Genomic DNA, 9,367 nt, shown 5'->3' with positions numbered 1-9,367 from the left:
TCCCGATGGCCGAAACTTGACTTCCTATATATAAATCTTCACCTCCGGACCATTCCGGAACTCCTCGTGATGTCCGGGATCTCATCCGGGACTCTGAACAACTTTCGGGTTACCGTATACTAATATCTCAACAACCCTAGCGTCACCGAACCTTAAGTGTGTAGACCCTACGGGTTTGGGAGACACGCAGACATGACCGAGACGACTCTTCGGTCAATAACCAACAGCGGGATCTGGATACCCATGTTGGATCCCACATGCTCCTCGATGATCTCATCATATGAAGCACGATGTCAAGGATTCAATCAATCCGTATACAATTCCCTTTGTCAATCGGTACGTTACTTGCCCGAGACTCGATCGTCGGTATCCCAATACCTCGTTAAATCTCGTTACCGGCAAGTCACTTTACTCGTACCGTAATGCATGATCCCGTGATTAACCATTTGGTCACATTGAGCTCATTATGATGATGCATTACCGAGTGGGCCCAGAGATACCTCTCCGTCATACGGAGTGACAAATCCCAGTCTCGATTCGTGCCAACCCAACAAACACTTTCGGAGATACACGTATCCAGTTTGTGACTTAGAGTCATCCAGATCTGTGTCGAAGCTAGCATCGACGTAACCCTTTACGACGAGCTCTTCGTCACCTCCATAAACGAGAAACATATCCTTAGTCCTTTTCAAGTACTTCAGGATATTCTTGACCGCTGTCCAGTGTTCCATGCCGGGATTACTTTGGTACCTTCCTACCAAACTTACGGCAAGGTTTACATCAGGTCTGGTACACAGCATAGCATATATGATAGACCCTATGGCCGAGGCATAGGGGACGACACTCATCTTTTCTCTATCTTCTGCCATGGTCGGGCATTGAGCCGTGCTCAATCTCGTACCTTGCAATACAGGCAAGAACCCCTTCTTTGACTGATCCATTTTGAACTTCTTCAATATCTTATCAAGGTACGTACTCTGTGAAAGACCAATGAGGCGTCTCGATCTATCTCTATAGATCTTGATGCCTAATATATAAGCAGCTTCTCCAAGATCCTTCATTGAAAAACACTTGTTCAAGTAGGCCTTTATGCTTTCCAAGAATTCTATATCATTTCCCATCAACAGTATGTCATCCACATACAATATGAGAAATGCTGCAGAGCTCCCACTCACTTTCTTGTAAATGCATGCTTCTCCATAAGTCTGCGTAAACCGAAACGCTTTGATCATCTCATCAAAATGAATGTTCGAACTCCGAGATGCTTGCACCAGCCCATAAATCGAACATTGGAGCTTGCACACCTTGTCAGCATTCTTAGGATCGACAAAACCTTTCGGCTGCATCATATACAATTCTTCCTTAAGGAAACCATTAAGGAATGCCGTTTTGACGTCCATTTGCCATATCTCATAATCATATAATGCGACAATTGCTAACATGATTCGCACAGACTTCAGCTTCACTACGGGTGAGAAAGTCTCATCGTAGTCAACCCCTTGAACTTGTCGATAACCCTCAGCAAAAAGGCGAGCTTTATAGATGGTTACGTTACCATCCGCGTTTGTCTTCTTCTTAAAGATCCATTTATTTTCTATGGCTCGCCGATCATCGGGCAAGTCAGTCAAAGTCCATACTTTGTTTTCATACATGAATCCTATCTCGGATTTCATGGCTTCCAGCCATTTGTTGGAATCTGGGCCCGCCATCGCTTCTTCATAGTTCGAAGGTTCACCATTGTCTAACAACATGATTTCCAAGACAGGGTTGCCATACCACTCTGGTGCGGAATGTGTCCTCGTGGACCTAAGAAGTTCGGTAGCAACTTGATCTGAAGTTTCATGATCATCATCATTAACTTCCTCTCTAGTCGGTGCAGGCACCTCAGGAACATTTTCTTGAGCTGCGCCACTTACCGGTTCAAGAGGTAATATTTCATCAAGTTCTACTTTCCTCCCACTTATTTCTTTCGACAGAAACTCTTTCTCTAGAAAGGACCCATTCTTGGCAACAAAGATCTTGCCTTCGGATCTGAGGTAGAAGGTATACCTAATAGTTTCTTTAGGGTATCCTATGAAGACGCATTTTTCCGATTTGGGTTCGAGATTTTCAGGTTGAAGTTTCTTGACATAAGCATCGCATCCCCAAACTTTTAGAAACAACAACTTAGGTTTCTTCCCAAACCATAATTCATACGGTGTCGTCTCAACGGATTTCGACAGAGCCCTATTTAAAGTGAATGCGGCAGTCTCTAAAGCATAGCCCCAAAATGACAGCGGTAAATCGGTAACAGACATCATAGATCGCACCATATCCAATAGAGTGCGATTATGACGTTCGGACACACCATTACGCTGAGGTGTTCCAGGCGGCGTGAGTTGTGAAACTATTCCATATTTTCTTAAGTGTGTGCCAAATTCGTGACTCAAGTATTCTCCCCCCACGATCTGATCGCAAGAAGTTGATTTTCCTGTCACATTGATTCTCAACCTCGCTCTGAAATTCCTTGAACTTTTCAAAGGTCTTAGACTTGTGTTTCATTAAGTAGACATACCCATATCTACTCAAGTCATCAGTGAGGGTGAGAACATAACGATAGCCACCGCGAGCCTCAACACTCATTGGACCGCACACATCAGTATGTATGATTTCCAATAAGTTGGTTGCTCGCTCCATTGTTCCTGAGAACGAAGTCTTGGTCATTTTACCCATGAGGCATGGTTCGCATGTGTCAAATGATTCGTAATCAAGAGACTCCAAAAGTCCATCTGCATGGAGCTTCTTCATGCGTTTGACACCTATGTGACCAAGACGGCAGTGCCACAAGTATGTGGGACTATCATTATCAACCTTACATCTTTTGGTATTCACACTATGAATATGTGTAATATTACGCTCGAGATTCATTAAGAATAAACCATTCACCAACGGAGCATGACCATAAAACATATCTCTCATATAAATAGAACAACCATTATTCTCGGATTTAAATGAGTAGCCATCTCGAATTAAACGAGATCCTGATACAATGTTCATGCTCCAAGCTGGCACTAAATAACAATTATTTAGGTTTAAAACTAATCCCATAGGTAAATGTAGAGGCAGCGTGCCGACGGCGATCACATCAACCTTGGAACCATTCCCGACGCGCATCGTCACCTCGTCCTTCGCTCGTCTCCGCTTATTCCGCAGCTCCTGCTTTGAGTTACAAATGTGAGCAACCGCACCGGTATCAAATACCCAGGAGCTACTACGAGTACTGGTAAGGTACACATCAATTACATGTATATCACATATACCTTTAGTGTTGCCGGCCTTCTTGTCCGCTAAGTATTTGGGGCAGTTCCGCTTCTAGTGACCACTTCCCTTGCAATAAAAACACTCAGTCTCAGGCTTGGGTCCATTCTTTGGCTTCTTCCCGGCAGCTTGCTTACCGGGCGCGGCAACTCCCTTGCCGTCCTTCTTGAAGTTCTTCTTACCCTTGCCTTTCTTGAACTTAGTGGTTTTATTCACCATCAATACTTGATGTTCCTTTTTGATTTCCACCTCTGCTGATTTCAGCATTGAATATACCTCAGGAATGGTCTTTTCCATCCCCTGCATATTGAAGTTCATCAAAAAGCTCTTGTAGCTCGGTGGAAGCGACTGAAGGATTCTGTCAATGATCGTGTCATCCGGAAGATTAACTCCCATCTGAGTCAAGCGGTTATGCAACCCAGACATTTTGAGTATGTGCTCACTAACAGAACTATTTTCCTCCATCATACAGCTGAAGAACTTGTCGGAGACTTCATATCTCTTGACCCGGGCATGAGCTTGGAAAACCATTTTCAGCTCTTCGAACATCTCATATGCTCCGTGTCTCTCAAAACGCTTTTGGAGCCCCGGTTCTAAGCTGTAAAGCATGCCACACTGAACGAGGGAGTAATCATCAGCACGTGACTGCCAAGCATCCATAACGTCTTGGTTCTCTGGGATGGGTGCGTCACCTAGCGGTGCTTCTAGGACATAATCTTTCTTGGCAGCTATGAGGATGATCCTCAGGTTCCGGACCCAGTCCGTATAGTTGCTGCCATCATCTTTCAGCTTGGTTTTCTCTAGGAACGCGTTGAAGTTGAGGACAACGTGGGCCATTTGATCTACAAGACATATTGTAAAGATTTTAGACTAATTTCATGATAATTAAGTTCATCTAATCAAATTATTCAATGAACTCCCACTCAGATAGACATCCCTCCAGTCATCTAAGTGAAACATGATCCGAGTTAACTAGGCCGTGTCTGATCATCACGTGAGACAGACTAGTCAACATCAGTGAACATCTTCATGTTGACCGTATCTTCTATACGACTCATGCTTGACCTTTCGGTCTTCCGTGTTCCGAGGCCATGTCTGTACATGCTAGGCTCGTCAAGTCAACCTAAGTGTATTGCGTGTGTAAATCTGGCTTACACCCGTTGTATTCGAACGTTAGAATCTATCACACCCGATCATCACGTGGTGCTTCAAAACAACGAACCTTCGCAACGGTGCACAGTTAGGGGGAACACTTTCTTGAAATTATTACGAGGGATCATCTTATTTAAGCTACCGTCGTTCTAAGCAAATAAGATGTAAAACATGATAAACATCACATGCAATCAAATAGTGACATGATATGGCCAATATCATTTGCTCCTTTTGATCTCCATCTTCGGGGCTCCATGATCATCGTTGTCACCGGCATGACACCATGATCTCCATCATCGTGTCTTCTTGAAGTTGTCTCGTCATCTATTACTTCTACTACTATGGCTAACGCTTTAGCTATAAAGTAAAGTAATTACATGACGTTTATGTTGACACGCATGTCATAAATAAATAAAGACAACTCCTATGGCTCCTGCCGGTTGTCATACTCATCGACATGCAAGTCGTGATTCCTATTACAAGAACATGATCAATCTCATACATCACATATATCATTCATCACATCCTTTTGGCCATATCACATCACACGGCACATGCTGCAAAAACAAGTTAGACGTCCTCTAATTGTTGTTGCAAGTTTTTACGTGGCTGCTATAGGTTTCTAGCAAGAACGTTTCTTACCTACGCCAAAACCACAACGTGATATGCCAATTTCTATTTACCCTTCATAAGGACCCTTTTCATCGAATCCGATCCGACTAAAGTGGGAGAGACAGACACCCGCCAGCCACCTTATGCAACTAGTGCATGTCAATCGGTGGAACCAGTCTCACGTAAGCGTACGTTTAAGGTCGGTCCGGGCCACTTCATCCCACGATGCCGCCGACTCAAGATAAGACTAGTAATGGCAAGAAAATTGACAATATCCACACCCACAACTACTTTGTGTTCTACTCGTGCATAGAAACTACGCATAGACCTAGCTCATGATGCCACTGTTGGGGAACGTAGCAGAATTTTAAAATTTTCTACGCATCACCAAGATCAATCTATGGAGTCATCTAGCAACGAGGGAGAGAGGAGTGCATCTACATACCCTTGTAGATCGCGCGCGGAAGCGTTCAAGAGAACGGGGTTGATGGAGTCGTACTCGTCGTGATCCAAATCACCGATGACCTAGCGCCGAACGGACGGCACCTCCGCGTTCAACACACGTACGGTTGGGAAGACGTCTCCTCCAACTTGATCTAGCAAGGGGGAAGGAGAGGTTGATGAAGATCCAGCAGCACGACGGCGTGGTGGTGGAAGCAATGGTGATCTCCGCAGGGCTTCGCCAACCACAGGGAGACAGAGGAGTGTCACGGGAGGGAGAGGGAGAGGCCAGGGGCTAGGGTGCGGCTGCCCTCCCCCCCCCACTATTTATAGGACCCCTAGGGGGGCGCCGGCCCTAGGAGATGCCATCTCCAAGGGGGGCGGCGGCCAAGGGGGTGGCTTGCCCCCCAAGGCAAGTGGGGCACCCCACCCCTAGGGTTTCCAACCCTAGGCGCAGGGGGAGGCCTATGGGGGGGCGCACCAGCCCACTAGGGGCTGATTACCCTCCCAGTTCATCCCATGGGGCCCTCCGAGATAGATGGTCCCACCCGGTGGACCCTCGGGATCCTTCTGGTGGTCCCGGTACAATACCGATTAACCCCGAAACTTTCCCGATGGCCGAAACTTGACTTCCTATATATAAATCTTCACCTCCGGACCATTCCGGAACTCCTCGTGACGTCCGGGATCTCATCCGGGACTCCGAACAACTTTCGGGTTACCGTATACTAATATCTCAACAACCCTAGTGTCACCGAACCTTAAGTGTGTAGACCCTACGGGTTCGGGAGACACGCAGACATGACCAAGACAACTCTCCGGTCAATAACCAACAGCGGGATCTGGATACCCATGTTGGCTCCCACATGCTCCTCGATGATCTCATCGTATGAACCACGATGTCGAGGATTCAATCAATCCATATACAATTCCCCTTGTCAATCGGTACGTTACTTGCCCGAGACTCGATCGTCGGTATCCCAATACCTCGTTCAATCTCGTTACCGGCAAGTCACACCGTAATGCATGATCCCATGATCAACCATTTGGTCACATTGAGCTCATTATGATGATGCATTACCGAGTGGGCCCAGAGATACCTCTGCATCATATGGAGTGACAAATCCCAGTCTCGATTCGTGCCAACCCAACAAACACTTTCGGAGATACCTGTAGTGTACCTTTATAGTTACCCAGTTATGTTGTGACGTTTGGCACACCCAAGGCACTCCTACGGTATCCAGGAGTTGCACAATCTCATGGTCTAAGGAAATGATACTTGACATTCGGAAAAGCTATAGCAAACGAACTACACGATCTTTGAGCTATACTTAGGATTGGGTCTTGTCCATCACATCATTCTCCTAATGATGTGATCCCGTTATCAATGACATCCAATGTCCATAGTCAGGAAACCATGACTATCTTTTGATCAACGAGCTAGTCAACTAGAGACTCACTAGGGACGTGTTGTGGTCTATGTATTCACACATGTATTACGATTTCCGGATAACACAATTATAGCATGAACAATAGACAATTATCATGAACAAAGAAATATAATAATAACCACTTTATTATTGCCTCTAGGGCATATTTCCAACATTATATCCAGCATCGAACGGTTTGGGGTATGCCAGAGGGTTTCAGAATCTCCTGAGAAGCACCAAATGCTTTATTTCACTCTAGTTTTCATCATGACCATCAAATCCTGATCATGCAGTCAACAATGCCATGCCTTTGGTACCTTTGTTGGACAAAGGCAGAGGATATGCATCCCTCAGTTATGTATGCTAACGCGTAGATCATATTCCATCTTGTTGGCACATGCAATCAGGCACTGGGAAGGTGTATATGGAATCATTATGTTTACTGAATGCGATGCCCCTTATGTCACTATGGTGTAGTATTCCAGCATGTGGTGCTTGAATCGACTCTATCTGCAGTTCAAAGAAACAATTTGAGTTTCATATACCACTATATCCATTTACACGTTAAGCAAAGATGGGCAAACATTTAGAGCATGTATGTGAAGGTCAACTCGGAGATGTATTTCAATTTGTTAACATGGCTAATGCGTTCCGAAAAGTAGGCAATAGCTACAGTCTTGGATGGTGAAGGAATAACAAGGGTAGGGAACTGCTTCAGCAGTTTGATTTGGTGAAAGATTCCAGCATATACTCAAAAATGAAACTGATTCGGTGTGATTTGTAATACTTTGTTGACGATATAATGGCAGCTCAAACTGACCTGATATTTCGGTCGTCAAAAGATAAGACCAGCTTCCGTTTGTCGGGTTTTATTGTCTTTGCATTCCCTCCTAACAGGTAACGCCTGTGTCCCATCAAAAAGTGAGGGAAGCCCCCCCTTGAATCGTCACAAACACTTCGCTCTGAACACAGACGGTGTAATCTAATGCTGCTAACTGAGAGGAGTACCCCTACAGAGAATAGGTTGGTGAGTAACGGTATGAAGATTCAATGTGAATTGATGAACAGTTCAATGCATGCATATTCATCTGACATTCAGAACGACATCCAGCTAGGCTGATGGGCTGGCTGGCGGAAACAATACCTCAAACTCAGCAAGCTCTTCAGACAATGCAAGAGTGTCCTTGGTTTGTAAAAGAGGGAACATCTGGCGAAGGGGACCCATGTATTTTGCAGCATTGTATATTTTACCGGAGGCAACGTAGAGGAAGGTTGTATCGTCAAACCCCATGCCTCGCAGCATCATACCAACCTGCTCAAATTCAGTCAGTTAACATATTAGCTCTAGTGAGTATATTTACATATTTGAAAGCTTCTAAATTTGTTCTGAATGCTACTAAAGAGACGCAACTGATGGAACTGAACTTAAAGGTTATTATTATTGACCTGAAGCATCAGAAACTAAGCAACAAATATCAATTCTAGTATAACAGAAAATGTCAGCACCAGTGAAAATTGATGCTTCTAGTGACATCTGTTAGTAGTGAACAGAAAGATATAAGTTGATTAGTATATACCATTTGAATGCTAAGAAACAGAAATTAAATATATAAAACCCAGGTGGCTATAAATGGTCACGGAGGCAAAGCCCGATGAGAAATTATAAACCTGGCTCAAATATAAATGGAAGCCACCACAAACTCAATCTTGTAGCAGGATGCGAAACATGGCCACGAATCGTGTACCAATTATGCTAAAGAAATGTGAAAAAGAAGTGTCTTGTGTGTAAAAGCTTCTCCTTCTTTATTTCTGAAGTTCCTAGAGCTTGGTACACACAGGTTGCTCATACTCTTGATTTTCCGACCAATGTGAAAATTGTCTCATACCAAGGGAAATTACAAAGTATAGTTTCTAAGAAAGCAGGGGGCTGTAAACTAATGATCTTTCTTTGGAAGACAGAATTGGGTATGTTCTTTGTTTACTCGGAGTTTTTTTTGGCACTGCACTGTCGAATTCTGATGATAACAGCTTAGTGCCATTCTAAGTTTGCTTCTGAATGATAACATCTTTTGGCCTTAATTTTTAATTCTTTGTAAGAAATACTTGGATATATAGTCCACCAAAAAACACATGAACTCAAGCAAGCATGCAATCTTCTTGATTGTTCCGATGACACTCAACCAATACGTGATGTATTTTTGACTCGTAGCCTGAATGCACAGATTTCGGATCTTGGTGGTCTTTGCCGTGTATAACCAAACGCAAATGAAGCCATCTGTCATCACTTTATGAACATCAACAACTAAAGCATAAAAATAAACCATGCATGCATGCAGGATTCATCAACGTCCTCCCCTGCTGGACTGCTAGTGAAATATTTGTCCTCGCCCGGTTATCTGTGATGTATTAAAGAGAACCAATGTACATACGTATAG

The 9,367-nt window shown here is 44.2% G+C and overlaps 1 pseudogene; it reads right to left on the bottom strand.

Annotated features, from left to right (window-relative positions):
* Positions 1–7,292: 7,292 nt before the first annotated feature.
* LOC119359352 lies at positions 7,293–8,262 on the bottom strand (annotated as a pseudogene).
* Between the last annotated feature and the right edge of the window lie 1,105 nt (positions 8,263–9,367).

Source organism: Triticum dicoccoides, chromosome 2A (genome assembly GCF_002162155.2).
Source record: "Triticum dicoccoides isolate Atlit2015 ecotype Zavitan chromosome 2A, WEW_v2.0, whole genome shotgun sequence".
Lineage (NCBI taxonomy): Eukaryota > Viridiplantae > Streptophyta > Magnoliopsida > Poales > Poaceae > Triticum > Triticum dicoccoides.
Note: the sequence above shows the minus strand (reverse complement) of the source record. Positions and strands in the feature narration are given on the sequence as shown.